Consider the following 13,016-nt stretch of genomic DNA (forward strand, 5'->3'; position numbering starts at 1 on the left):
CCCTTTTGCAAGTTACATATTAATGTAATGTTAGTATTTCAAGAAGTATAATTGTAGACTAGCATAAAAATAAAGAGGGTAACACAGAGATACACACACACACATAAGAAAATGAAATAATTTTATGAACAAATGCTAACTAACCTAAACATTTGGTCTGGTCCGGCATGGTTCTTCTTAGGTTTTTAAGTAACATAAAAGAAACTAATATAGAATCATTTATATAGCTTTGTGATAAAATGGGATTAAGTAATATCTATTAACCAGTCAAGTGAATACTGAAATAAATAAATGAGCTAGGTGAAGGAGATAATACAGTACATGGAATAACACAAGACAATGAAATCAGCAGATTTTATTTTTTTTATTCTTTGGTATCTCAAGGGGTAAAAAAAATTACATGTCACTTTTCTCAGTTATGAATGTTACATTTAGCATGCTTTGTTTTGTTTTTGTTCATTAAAAGAGAAATAGGAGACATAAATTGTATGCCCAATTGTTGAGGCACCTATCTCTCAGGAAATTCCATCATAAGAAACAAAATAATTTAATTGGATTAATATAAGAAAATGTACTGTCCTTACTGTCTAATTTTACCCTTTGATGAACATCTTGAAGTTTACTATTTAAGATTCCAAGGAATGGAAGTGGGGGAAAACTGACTCCTAATTCGGACCATCCTTCAATACAATTGATCAAGGGAGGGAAGTTTGACTGAGTCCTTCCTTCCTCCTCCTCCTCCTCCTCCTCCTCCTCCTTCGCCCCGATGAAGGGGAGGAAATGTTCTGCTCACTGCCCTCCCTCTGATCTAAATCCCTCCCCTGAACTTGCCCCGATCATGATCGGGGCAAGTTCATATTGCCGAACCTATTTTTTCCCCAAAAGATACAGCTTTTACCCCAATTTCAAATGATGTGCGCTAAGGGGCATTTGCCCCGAAATGGTTGTGCAAGTCTCCAATTCGCTTGTGGGAGATTTGGGGTGAATATGAACTTCACGTGCATAATTCAGTTCCTGATCTGGCGTAAAAGGTAGTCTAATGGCCCCTGTGAGGGAATATCTACCATTTAAGCAACAACAACATCTTTACATCTTAGAGATGAGTGACAGCTTAGATGTATTGCCTTGCTCCCTTCTATCCATTTCAAGCCCAACCAATTAAAGTGTCCTGTGGTAGGTAGCATATTAGACTGTCTTTTGAAATGAAAGTAATGTGTCACAAAGAAGATCCAGCAGGAGGTATGCTGTGATTTAGGGGTGATGAACTGAAACAGTAGAAATGATACAATGGCTGGCTTCTCTGCTTAATCATAGGATTTATCTGGAAACTTCAATCCAGATGTTATGAAGTAGAAGAAACTGTGTTTTATTTCTGACTTCAGAGTCTCTTGGTGAGGTTTCCTACTACCATGAAAAGGCAGGGGAATCATTTACATCTGCTGCTCAGTCTCTGAAGTACCCTGTGAAAACACTGAGAATGAAGCCCAAAGAGGAAGATACAAGAGTTCTATCTGGAAGAATTGCTCAGTACTTGTAAGAATCTTACTCTTTGCGGAATATGTTTATATTCTTGGATCAGAGTAGGAGATTAGCAGTTGCAAAAAAAGAGGTGACTGACAGCCATTTATTCATTGCTGAGTTCCTAAAAAGTGTAGAAAAAAAAGTTGAAAGAAAAATGTGGAAAGAATTATAACAGATAAACATTTTGATGTTTGCTATGTATTCACCTTTGTTTTTGTCAACTATCAACTATCATGGTTACGCTTTGTCAGCAGTAAAGCTTTCTCAGAGGCGACGTCTTCCTGATTCTGCATCATCTGAACAGGATGACATGAGTATAGCAATGTCCAAGTCTGTGCTATCCTGCCCTAGGTCCTGATCCTGGTCAGTCCCTGAGCCAGCGTGGGGACAGCCAGATGTTTACATGCCTGCCTGCTGCTGCACCATGGACCTGCTACTGCCACGTGCCCCTTACCTTCCTTCACTGTCATCTCTACTGAGAAGACAGCTGTCATGGCCTCTGATGTAGAAATGGGGTACCTGGCTACACTCACGAGACCAGGCACCCCCTCTCCTTTACTGAGGTCCTCTTAGTAAAGGCAATGTTGGAAGAAGGTAAGTGATACGCAGGGCCATCTGTTCTGCTGAGTGTTGCCATGGAGTTTCCTAGAACAAAACATAGGTCTTTTTGACCCACACAAAGGCCCCTTTGAGCTGTGATCAGACTGGGACTGCCAGATTGGAGTCTAGTCTTCCTGATTCTGCATATTCTGAACAGGATGACATGAAGTCAGGGGAGACACGGGCCTTTCAGCCTGTGTATATAGCTTCTCAGTGTCCAGTAGTAAGAAAACACATACAGTGCTACCATTGAATATTTGCAATCAAATGCTGTCAGAACTTGACATAAAGTTACATGTCTGAACTGGGGAACTAGGCTTTTCAACAGGAAAATAAACTTTTTTTAACATTAATTTGCTAGCTCCATATGCTTTATTTTCCTTCAAGAGTAAGGGTCAACTGCAGGAGTCTATCCACTACTGGGATGTCATGAGGACCCTTTCAGCATCAATACACCAACCAGGATTATACTAACAAATCAGTTCATTTTGTTATTATTAGGAATTAATGATATGAAATAGCTTACCAATTTCTTTTTAAACAGTGGCCTGAGCACCAATTTGGCTGCTATGAATTAAGTATATTTATTTATTGTTGTATTCTGCTAGCACGTGATATGTTTGTACCACATACTAAATGATATTTATATACAGTATGCAATGTCCTTCATACACACACACACACAAAATCAATTTTAGTGTGTGTTAATGGTGCAGCTCTATACTTGACAATGTACCAGATACAACCCTCTTTGCAATCACAATGTATCACTTCATAGTGAATTATATCTTCTGGATGCCTTATCCAGTACTGTATAGTTAATTTTAAGTCAAATTTGATATCCACTATGCCAAAACTTGTACCCTTTGTACTTTTTCAATCTTATACTTGTACCTTCTGTACTTTTTCAACCTTATATATACCCTGTATCATGACTTTAGCACCAACAGCACAATTCTACTGGTTGTGGTACCCTGTGATACTACTTTCGGTTATTAGTTTGCAGTTAATGTTGTGCAAATAATCCTCCTCCTCCTCTTCCTCCTCATCTTTCTTTGCTTATCTTAATAGATACAAATTTGGATCTTCTTAAACTCAACACATGTGATATTACATGTTATTCAATGTTATATTTTTCATAGGTATTGATGAGGGATGGGGTGCATGAGAGGAAAACTTTAATAGCCAATCTTATTTTTTTAAAAACTGATTTATTTATCCATTGAAGTATTTTTGTCCTGCTGTTACCAGCATTGGAGCTTTAAACTCCTAAGTGTGCATGGCTATCTCTCAGGACCCTATGCAGAATGGCCTTATGGGAGATGACATAGAAGTCCTCCATGACTGCAAGACGTGCACATCATGTACACTATTGTAACATAGATCATAAGGGCCAAAATAGGAATTGCCAACAGGAGGAGTCATTCACACCTTTGGGCAGATTTATGGCCCAGGATGTTTTTTGCCAGACCAGACCCATCCTCATCTCGGATGACCATTCTCACCTTGGAGACTCTCCATAAATCAAGCAATCTTTAATATGTAGATTTGGTTTTGCTTTGAGGTGTGGTAAACAACTTTCCATCTGAGGCAATATTGTGCCTATTTAAGTTCCCTCAAAACCTGTATCCAGTGTTCTGTGTTAGAATCCAGGCATACTCCATGTTTGTCTGAGATTCTGATATAGTTCCAACCTCCCCCCCCCCACTTTCCTTTCTGTGTTGCTGAGTCTTCATCAAATTGGACCTAGAGCACCACCAAAACAGGTAAATATCGCCATTAGAAAGCCTCTTGTTCTCTGTCAAATGCTAACTCACTATATTCCTGAGTTCTTGGGTGATTGTGTGGGTTCATGATTGTCTTATGTGTGTATGAATAATACACTTTACTCAGTTTTCATAAAAGCTGTCTCTGTCGACCTATTATTGCCTTGGCTACCTTCGTATACAGTGGTACCCCGGGATACGAATTACCCAGCTTACGAATTTTTCGGGATACGAAAAAATCCCATAGGGATTTATTGTTTCGGCTTACGAAGGTTTTTTCGGGTTACGAAAAAACCTCGGCGCTATTTTCAATGGAGCCGCGGCGGAGCCACGGCTTTTTTTCCATTAGCGCCTATGGCAATTCAGGTTACGAAGGTTTTTCGGGTTACGAAATTAGCCGCGGAACGAATTAATTTCGTAACCCGAGGTACCACTGTATACAGGACAGAGACTGATCCTATATTTGAGCTAATAATAAATTCCCCAAACCAAGGTCTCCTTATTACACTGCCCTATACTGAAAGATGATTAAAAAAAAGAAAAGAAATCATTTTAAAGAATTTACTGATTTACTGTAGTTATTTATTTCATCAGCATCACCAACTAGAAATAGAAAAAAAACTTAGTTTTCCCTCCAAAAATCAGATATGGGAAAACTTCAAATTGACAGAATTATCCATCCAGGTGTAGTGTTTTATGTGTTTAATTCTTAAAATCTATCTCTAAAATTGTATGTATTTGACTTTGTTGATGCTAAATTAAAGCAAATATTTCTATTTTTAAAGAAAAATCCCCCCCTTCTCCCTGGTGTGGTTCCTCATCTTTAACACGCAAGTTCAAGTTCAATTTTAATATGGTCATAGAGCAGCACAGGTAAAATAAATAAATAAAAGGATACAGAATAAAAGTAGGTAAAAACAAGTTAAAAACAGGGTATAAACAATACTTAAAATATCCTTTTAAAATCCAATATGGCAGGGCAGGATTGGTGCTAGCCTACTGCGGAAGTCAGGACAAGACTGGTACTAGCATACTGTGGAGGTTATCTTTAACCATCAAAACATAGTTAGACACAATAACATCCTCTCAGTGTTGGGAATAGGTATACCTGTTTAATTTTGGTGGGGAATATGGATGATAATATCATTTCTATTTGTTTTTTGGGGGGAAACTACCAAAAAATGAACAAATGTTTTTATATTTGGGTATTAAAAATGGAAGTTTAAAAATTCAAAGGTGGGAGGAAGGGAAACAGATTTTCCCACTGCTAAAATGGGTGATCCACTTTACATGCCTCGTCCATTCAACTACCAAGTGCACACTGAGAAAATGTGTGTTCATAGCTTTTTGTGGGTTTTTCAGGCTATGTGGCTGTGCTCTAGAAGAGTTTTTTCCCCCCTGATGTTTCACCAGTATCTGTGGCTGGCATCTTAACAGAATGTGTGTTTCCTTCATCTGTGTATATCTTAAGATTCACATAAGGTTTGTCCAAAATTGCCACATTTCCCCCACTTTGTATATTAAATACTCTTTTGTCTCTGAATAACATGTGAAGTGGCCCTAAACTTCATTCATTATGGACTCTTGGCACAAATGTTCATTTACTGAAAGGAATTAAGCCTGTGTAGTGGCAGAGCGTGATAGATTTCACCCAGTGAGTTTATCTGGATTGAACTATTCTAGTTCTTATACACTTCACAGCTGGATGATCAGTGGCCAGCAGTCAGTCTGCTAATCTTCAAATCATTAATTAGCAGGATAAACCTCTTATTACTGAGCTCATTATGGGTGAAATTCTTCCCCTCTGCAGTTCTTAAGTACCTCTTGTGCATTATATTAAGGTCTTAATCACTTCTCACTTGGTGCTGAACCTTTGCATGGAGTGAATTTCTTAGTATATAATTTATAAAACCTCTAAGATTTAAGCCAACAAGGACACACACACACACTGCATGTAGTTTATTCTTTCTTTATGCTTGTCACCAGTTTACAGGCCAAGATTTGCAATACTTGTGAAAGGAATAAATTCAGATATTCTCTAGGTTATGGATGGTTTAGACAACCATTGCTGTTGCTGTGAAATTTGACAAGTTACATACCTTTAGCATTCATGCTTTCCATCATGAGACACAGGAGTGTTTTATTTCACCAGAATGTGAATGGTTGGTTCATCAGTGTACTAGGACTGCTCTTGCCGGTATCTACCATTTTTACTTGAAATAAATCTATAAATAAGAAGAAATAAATAAATTAAAGTAACATTTTGAGATTAATTTGGGCTATCCTTCTTGGATGAGGCATCTGGTAAATTTTGTGTTTTCAGGAGAATTATAAAGAATATTTGGCAGTGTCTCAAATATCTGTGTACTGGAGGAAGAACTAACTACATACCAATATGATATGAATGCTGTCATCTATAACCAAGTGGCCTCCTCACATAATAGTGGGAGAGTTAATTTAGCTGAATTTCTCTTCATCTGCAGTCCAAATGTTCACTGCATATTGCACCAGAATGAACTCCTGCTCTGTAGTGCAGATTTAGGGGCACTACAGACCATTCTTAAAGGACGGTCTGGCGGCGGTGCCGTTTGTGCTGCCAGCAAGCCGCAGTGGATATACCGCATGGCTTGGTGGCAGCAAGAAAAAGAAGCTGCAAAAAGCAGCTTCTTTTTGAGGCCCACCAGTGATGCCACAGTGCACCATTGGCGCACTCGCAACGTCACCTGGGCGCTGCGACATGTGGACGCTAGGCATCCGTTACGTCAAAATGGCGGTGCCCATGTGAACAGGGCACCACTATTTTGTACTTACTCCGTACGTACTAGGGTTGCGGGCATCTAAAAGAGACGCTCCCAGGCAAACCTAGTGGGTGCCTGTCTGTAGCGCACCATTATTTCATTTCATAGAGGCTACAGAGGGAAGGGTGAACTAGTGAAAATAATTTTCCCACACTCTTCACTCCAGTGCGTAGATATCCTCACTTCTCAGCATTCAGAGTTTCTTTAGCTTCTGTATAGCATTTTCAGGCAACCAGAGATGCTGCTGGAGGAAGACGCATACATAGGTCTGTTTTTTTCCAGCCGATCCCTATGCACCTAAAATGCCTATGGTTTCCTGGGAAATGCTTCTCATGCTTTGGCCAACTAGATGAGTCCTAACAAGCCATGGAGTATTGTATTACTTGTGATCTAGCCTGCTCTGCTATGTTGCCACTAAGAAGCTTATGCTACATTACTGGTTCTGTACCAGATGCTTTGACTATAGTGCCTGTGCTGCTTTTATGATTCACGTAATTAGTAAATTTCAAAGTAGAAAAAGTGAAAGGGTACAGACTGGTAGGTAAGCAAGAATGAGTGTGCCAGTCTACATAAAACTATCATTTTATTCATTCATTCATTATATGTTAAGTGGTTGTAGGAATATTCTGTGCTTTTCTAGTCTCTTTTTAAACTCATAACTCATTATGCAAAAATATGTCACAGTGTTCTCAGTTAAAGCAAAATTGAACTTAATCTGTAGTTTTTCCTGGCTGGCATCCCAAAAGGGGGGAAAACTACAGATTAGCCATACTTTATTACAGTAATACCATTTTTTATTAACATTTACTGTGCTGACTAGATACGTTTTGAATTATGAAAGAACATAATTTTCCCTCTGAAATACCGTGACTTCTTTCTTTCTATAATAAAAAAATTGACACAGAATCTTTTTGAAAAGTTAAAAATTCTTTATCTTTTGAACAAGCAATTGACCTTCTATTAATAGACACTAGATGTAGAAACTAATTCATTTTGGCTGCAAACCAAAGAGACATGGAAGTGATTGAACCATACTGAACTCATTGACAGTTACTTCTGAATAGACTTGCATAGGATTACAACCGAAACAACAGCAGCAACAGCTTTCTCTGAGCTATTTGGGACATTTTGTGTGGACTGATTTCTAAAAAATTGAGATTTCAAAGCTTCAGAGGCATATATAATGAAATTCAGGACTTCTCCACTAGTGAACATCCTCCAAGTCCTATTTAGTTAACATATGAAATGGACAGTTAGGATGAAGAAAATATGCAGTGAGTCCAGAGTACCCATGATAAGAATTCTGCTCACAGAATCATTGAGTTAGAAGGGACCACAAGGGCCAGCTTGACAAGATCACTGCCACACAACTAAAGCACTCCTGAAAGAAGCCCATCTAACCCAAGTACAGGTTGAAAACATCCAAAGAAGAAAAGACCCTTACCCTTTTGAGGCAGTCTATTCAAACATCTCTTACAATCCACAAGTTTTCCTAATATTTAGGTGGATTCTCTTTCTTGATCATGAAATATTTCCACTCATAGAAAGGAAAGGGAGGTGATTTCCACTGGTTTCCACTTCCTAGTTCTACTATAGCAAGCTGGAGTGTAAGCATGAATCATACAAATTCCCTATCCTATCTATAAGAAGCAACCTCTGCTAATTCACCAACTTTTCTATCCACGGAGGAACTCAAACCAGGGAAAAGGTTCTGTGAAGTTCCTCCTACACTAGCAAAGAAAATTCTTCTTCTTCTTCCTTACCTACCTCTACCTGTGGATTGAGGCAATGAATAATAACAAATTAACATATACAACACCAGTTAAAAGCACACATCGGTTTAACAGAATAAATAAAACCAGTAGTGGTTTGGATTTGCACTATGATGCTGGAAACCATGGTCTGAACCCCAGCTTGGCTATCTAATCCCACTGAGTGACCTTGGGTAAGTAACAGTCTCTCAGCCTCAGATCATGGCAATGGCAAAACCCCTCTGAACAAATCTTGTCAAGAAAACACTATGTTAGGTTTGTTTGTTTGTTTCATTTTTATGCCACTTTTCTCCCAGAAAGGTGGCTGACAAGATAAAAACACTTTAAAAACTATACAACAAAAAATTAAAAACAATTATAATAATCCAGTTAAAACAGTATAAAATTAACATAAAAACATATACAATTTAAAAACATAAGTAAAATACACATCCCATATAAAAGCCACCTTTTTTAATTTACTTATTTTATTAATTAATATTCTTAATATATACAATACATATCATGTTTCTATATATGAATATATTCTTACATTCTATTACATTTTAACAAATTATTTTATATACCCCTCAGTGTCCCCCTTCCCCGGAGCCATTTCCATCCTTATATTCCATCCAAAATTTAAGTTCATCTTGTGGAGGTAATCTTCCATCTTCTTTTCTCAACGCTTTTCTCAATAAATTCTTTCCAAATCACCTCAAAATCGTTTCTTTTCCATTGTCCTTTTTTAACTTTCAATGTACATGTCAATTTGTCATTAATCGCTAATTTCCATACCTCTTTATACCAATCCTCCACTTCTACATTTATTTTTGTTTTCCAGTACCTTGCTATAATTAATCTTGCTGCTGTGAGCAAACTTGTTACCAAATCTTTTTCTTCTTTTTTCCGTTTCTCTAAGTTATATAATGATAACAAAACTATATGCGATCTTCTATTTTTATATTCGTAACATTTTCTATTTCTAATATTACTTCCCCCCCCCACAATTTTGTAGATATTTACATTGTCACCACATATGTATATATGACCCTACTTCTTGACAGCCTCTCCAACACTTTTTTGAGTTATTCTTATCAATATTATGCTGGAGACAAATACCATTTCCAAATCAATTTATAATAATTTTCTTTTATCTGTACTGATAAATTTTTCAAGTGTCTTTGTTCCCAAATTCTATCCCATTCCTTATCATTTATTTTACATCCTAATTCTTCTTCCCATAGTCCCTTTAAAGTATTTTTTTATTTTCCCTCCTTTATTCTCCATCAACATTTTATAGATTTTACCGATGATTCCTTTTACGTTCACGTTTTCTTCCATTTCTCTTCCTTTCTGAATTATTTGTTCTAATTGTGTGTACTTTTTCTTTTCTACATCCCCTTTCCTCCAATTTTTAATCCATTGTTCTAATTGCCTATAATGAAACCATGATTTTTTTATCCCCATAAGTTTTTCTTTTATGTTTCCTTTTTCTACTCTTACATCTTTCCAATTTTCTATTCTGTCTATTTTCCTTTCTTTTAATTCCTTATCTAACAATCCTCTTAATTTCAGGGGGGAATTTCTTTTGCATTATTATTGGTGTTATTATTGAATCTCCATTCATTAACTCTTTTTTATGTTTACACCATATTTCTAATATATTTTTCATAAGTGGGTTTCCAATTATTTTAATTTCTTTCCTAGTAAACTCCTTAAAAATATTCCATATTCTCATATCTACTTCCTCTATATCTAATTCTAATCATTCTATCCTACCCAACATACCTTCTATCACACATCTCAATTGATTAGCCTCATAATATCCTCTTATATTGGGAAGGCCTAACCCTCCCTCTCTTTGGCTCCGCGCGTACTAGGGTTAGGAAGGGCCGTATTAGGGTTAGGAAGGTTCTTACCTTCCTGATGGCCCTTCCTCCCAGTACGCGCAGAGCGCGAACTTTATGGTGGCGCCCATCCACATGGGCGCTGCCATTTTGACGTCTTTGATGCTGTGCATCCAGACATGTTGTGGCAGAAGTGACATCGTGAGGGCGTGCTCTGCCCCTCGCGGTGTCACTTCCGCGTTTCGAAAAGGAGAGCCATTTCGGCGCTCCTTTTTTGCTGCACGGGGAAGCCTCGCGGTCTGGCCGCTGGGGCTTCCCTATGCAGTGAATGGCGGCAGCGGGAAAACGGCCCCTTGAGGGCCGTTTGTAACCCGCCTTTGTGTTTTATACCAAAATTGTTTGTTTAATCTCATTCTTTTCCCTCCATTACAAAATATATTCATAAATTGTTGCCATTTATTCAATTCAGTTTCCGACACTTTCAATGGTATCATTCTAAATAAAAAATAATAGTTTTGGTAATATTTTCATCTTGATTAATGCTATTCTTCCAAACCAAGATAGTTGGATTTTCTTGTATTCTGCCATTTTTTTTCTCCACTTCTTTCCTTTATACCTACCTTCCATTTCTTTTAAATATTTCGTTATATTTATTCCTAAATATTTTATACTACTTTTTAATCTTATCTCTAAGCTTTTTTATTTTATAAATTTAGACTCCTCTTCTTTTGTATAATTAAATATAATCATTTCTGATTTATTCTACTTAATCTGCAACCCTGTCAATTCATCAAATATCTTTAAATGTTCTTTTATTTTTCCCAGTCTATCCAATAAATCTTTAATAGTTAATAATGTATCATCACCAAATAAACTAATTTTATGTTTTTTTAAGTCCTATTCCTTCTTGTTATCATTCCTTATAACATTTGCTAACATCTCTATCACAATTGCAAATAATATTGGTGATAACGGGCATCCTTGTCTTGTGCCTCTTGTCATTATTTTAAAAAGCCTGCCTGAATAACTGGAAATGACTTGAAGGCACACTACAACAATGACAGCGACAACAACAACAACACATTAAAATCATCTATCCATAGTTTCAAAATCACAATTTAAAATTCACAGTCTAAAAGTCATCTGGATAGACCAGTTGGGATATATCAGACTTTAATGCAGTTTTAAATTTAGTCAACATACTCAGCTGTCAAATCTCTTCCTGCAGGTCATTCCACAGTCTATGGGCACCTGAAGAATAAGTCTTCTGGGTGACAGCTGCCAACCTTGCATTTGGGAGAAAATGTTCGCAAGAAGACTTGAGTGTACCGGACAGATTATAGAGGAGGAGGTGATTTCATAGATAACCTGGACCCAAACCATGCAACACCATGTAAGTAACAACCAAAACTTTGTTCCTTGCCTGTTAACTAATTGGTAGCCAGTGGAGTGATTTTAATATTGGTGCAATATGACTACTCCTGGATGTACCAGTAACCAATCTGGCTGCTGTATTTTGAACTAATTGAAGTTCCAAAACTTAGTACAGAGAAAGCTCTTTCTATAGCACATTGAAAAATTCAGCCTTGAGGTTATCAGTGTGTGCAGATAGAGCCCCACCCCATCCATCTAGATGATCTCTGCTAATAATTAGATATGGTCTGTACTGCTTATCTTTGCTATCTGTTAACTTGGTGTTATTTTTAATGGAAGGATGGGCATAGTTTCATTATGTCCTCCAGAAACAGGATAGTGGCTTAACTTGAATGGATACATTCAACTATAGGAAACTATGTCTTTTTCCAGTAAAGGACAAGATTTCTTTTAATCTTGCTGGTGGCAATAATCAATTTTGCATTACTTTGTACATAAGTTACTTTGTACTAAAGATACTGCCTACAGCACAATATATAAGCATAATTATCTCCTTATGTTGGAACGGGCTCTGCTTCCATTGAACAAATGACTGTTTCTCACTAATTGAAATGACCCCCATGAATGTACCTTAAATACTGCACAATAAGCACATCAAGAGGACAAGCAATTAAAATTCACAATTCTTGATAGTGTGCATAATTTGGAAAAGAAAATCAGTATTCTGAATCAGTTGTTGCTCTGAAGTATGCAAACCATTTTTGTCTAATTCTCCCTCCTTCCAGATGTTCTTGTCCTGAAAGCAAAACAGACCTGACACAGAAACTGTTACATGAGTCATAGCTTGATCATTTTACAAAGTTTAACTTTTGAGCCTTCTGGGACTTTTAATGAACACATGAAAAGGCTTAGAACTTATGAATCCACATAAAGGATAAAAGACAGATGGACATCATAAATCAGAAACCCACAACAGCCTCCTTAGAAGTGTAGAAATACCTACCAGCAAATTGAACACTTGCCCTTTCCGCACTTTTTCATTTCATACAGTTGTCACTTCCTCCTGGAAAAGGTTAACAAAAGTGCCTCTACCACTTGAAAGGAGAGGATCGCTGCTTTCTCCCAAATGCAATACAAAGCAAAGAAATCAAGAATGTGTAGTGAGACTCATTCTCTCTCTTTAAGCACTACAGCCCTCTTCTGGATTATTCTAGGGATAATGGTTTCAGTTTATATCCTGTCAGTGTCTGTTTTGGAGTATATTTTTTGTGAGACATGCAATCCAATCATTTGAATGTTTGGTTCAGGCTTGGATTTGGTGTGTAGGAAAGTGGCCCAATTCGACTTGACCTGATT

At 37.2% G+C, this 13,016-nt stretch overlaps 1 long non-coding RNA gene across 2 annotated transcripts in view; it reads right to left on the reverse strand.

The window, feature by feature from the left end:
- LOC121926683 overlaps nucleotides 1-12,791 on the reverse strand; it is a 60,052-nt gene extending 47,261 nt beyond the window's left edge. The window contains exons 1-3 of one of the 2 annotated variants that reach the window (XR_006103058.1): nucleotides 12,664-12,791; nucleotides 5,987-6,112; nucleotides 867-1,642 (exon numbers count right to left, since the gene is read on the reverse strand). This is a non-coding gene — a long non-coding RNA (uncharacterized LOC121926683). Of the gene's footprint in view, nucleotides 1-866; nucleotides 1,643-5,986; nucleotides 6,113-12,663 lie in introns of those variants that run through there. The other variant, XR_006103057.1, reaches the window with a different exon arrangement.
- Between the last annotated feature and the right edge of the window lie 225 nt (nucleotides 12,792-13,016).

Source organism: Sceloporus undulatus, chromosome 3, assembly GCF_019175285.1.
Source record: "Sceloporus undulatus isolate JIND9_A2432 ecotype Alabama chromosome 3, SceUnd_v1.1, whole genome shotgun sequence".
Taxonomy (NCBI): Eukaryota; Metazoa; Chordata; class Lepidosauria; order Squamata; family Phrynosomatidae; genus Sceloporus; species Sceloporus undulatus.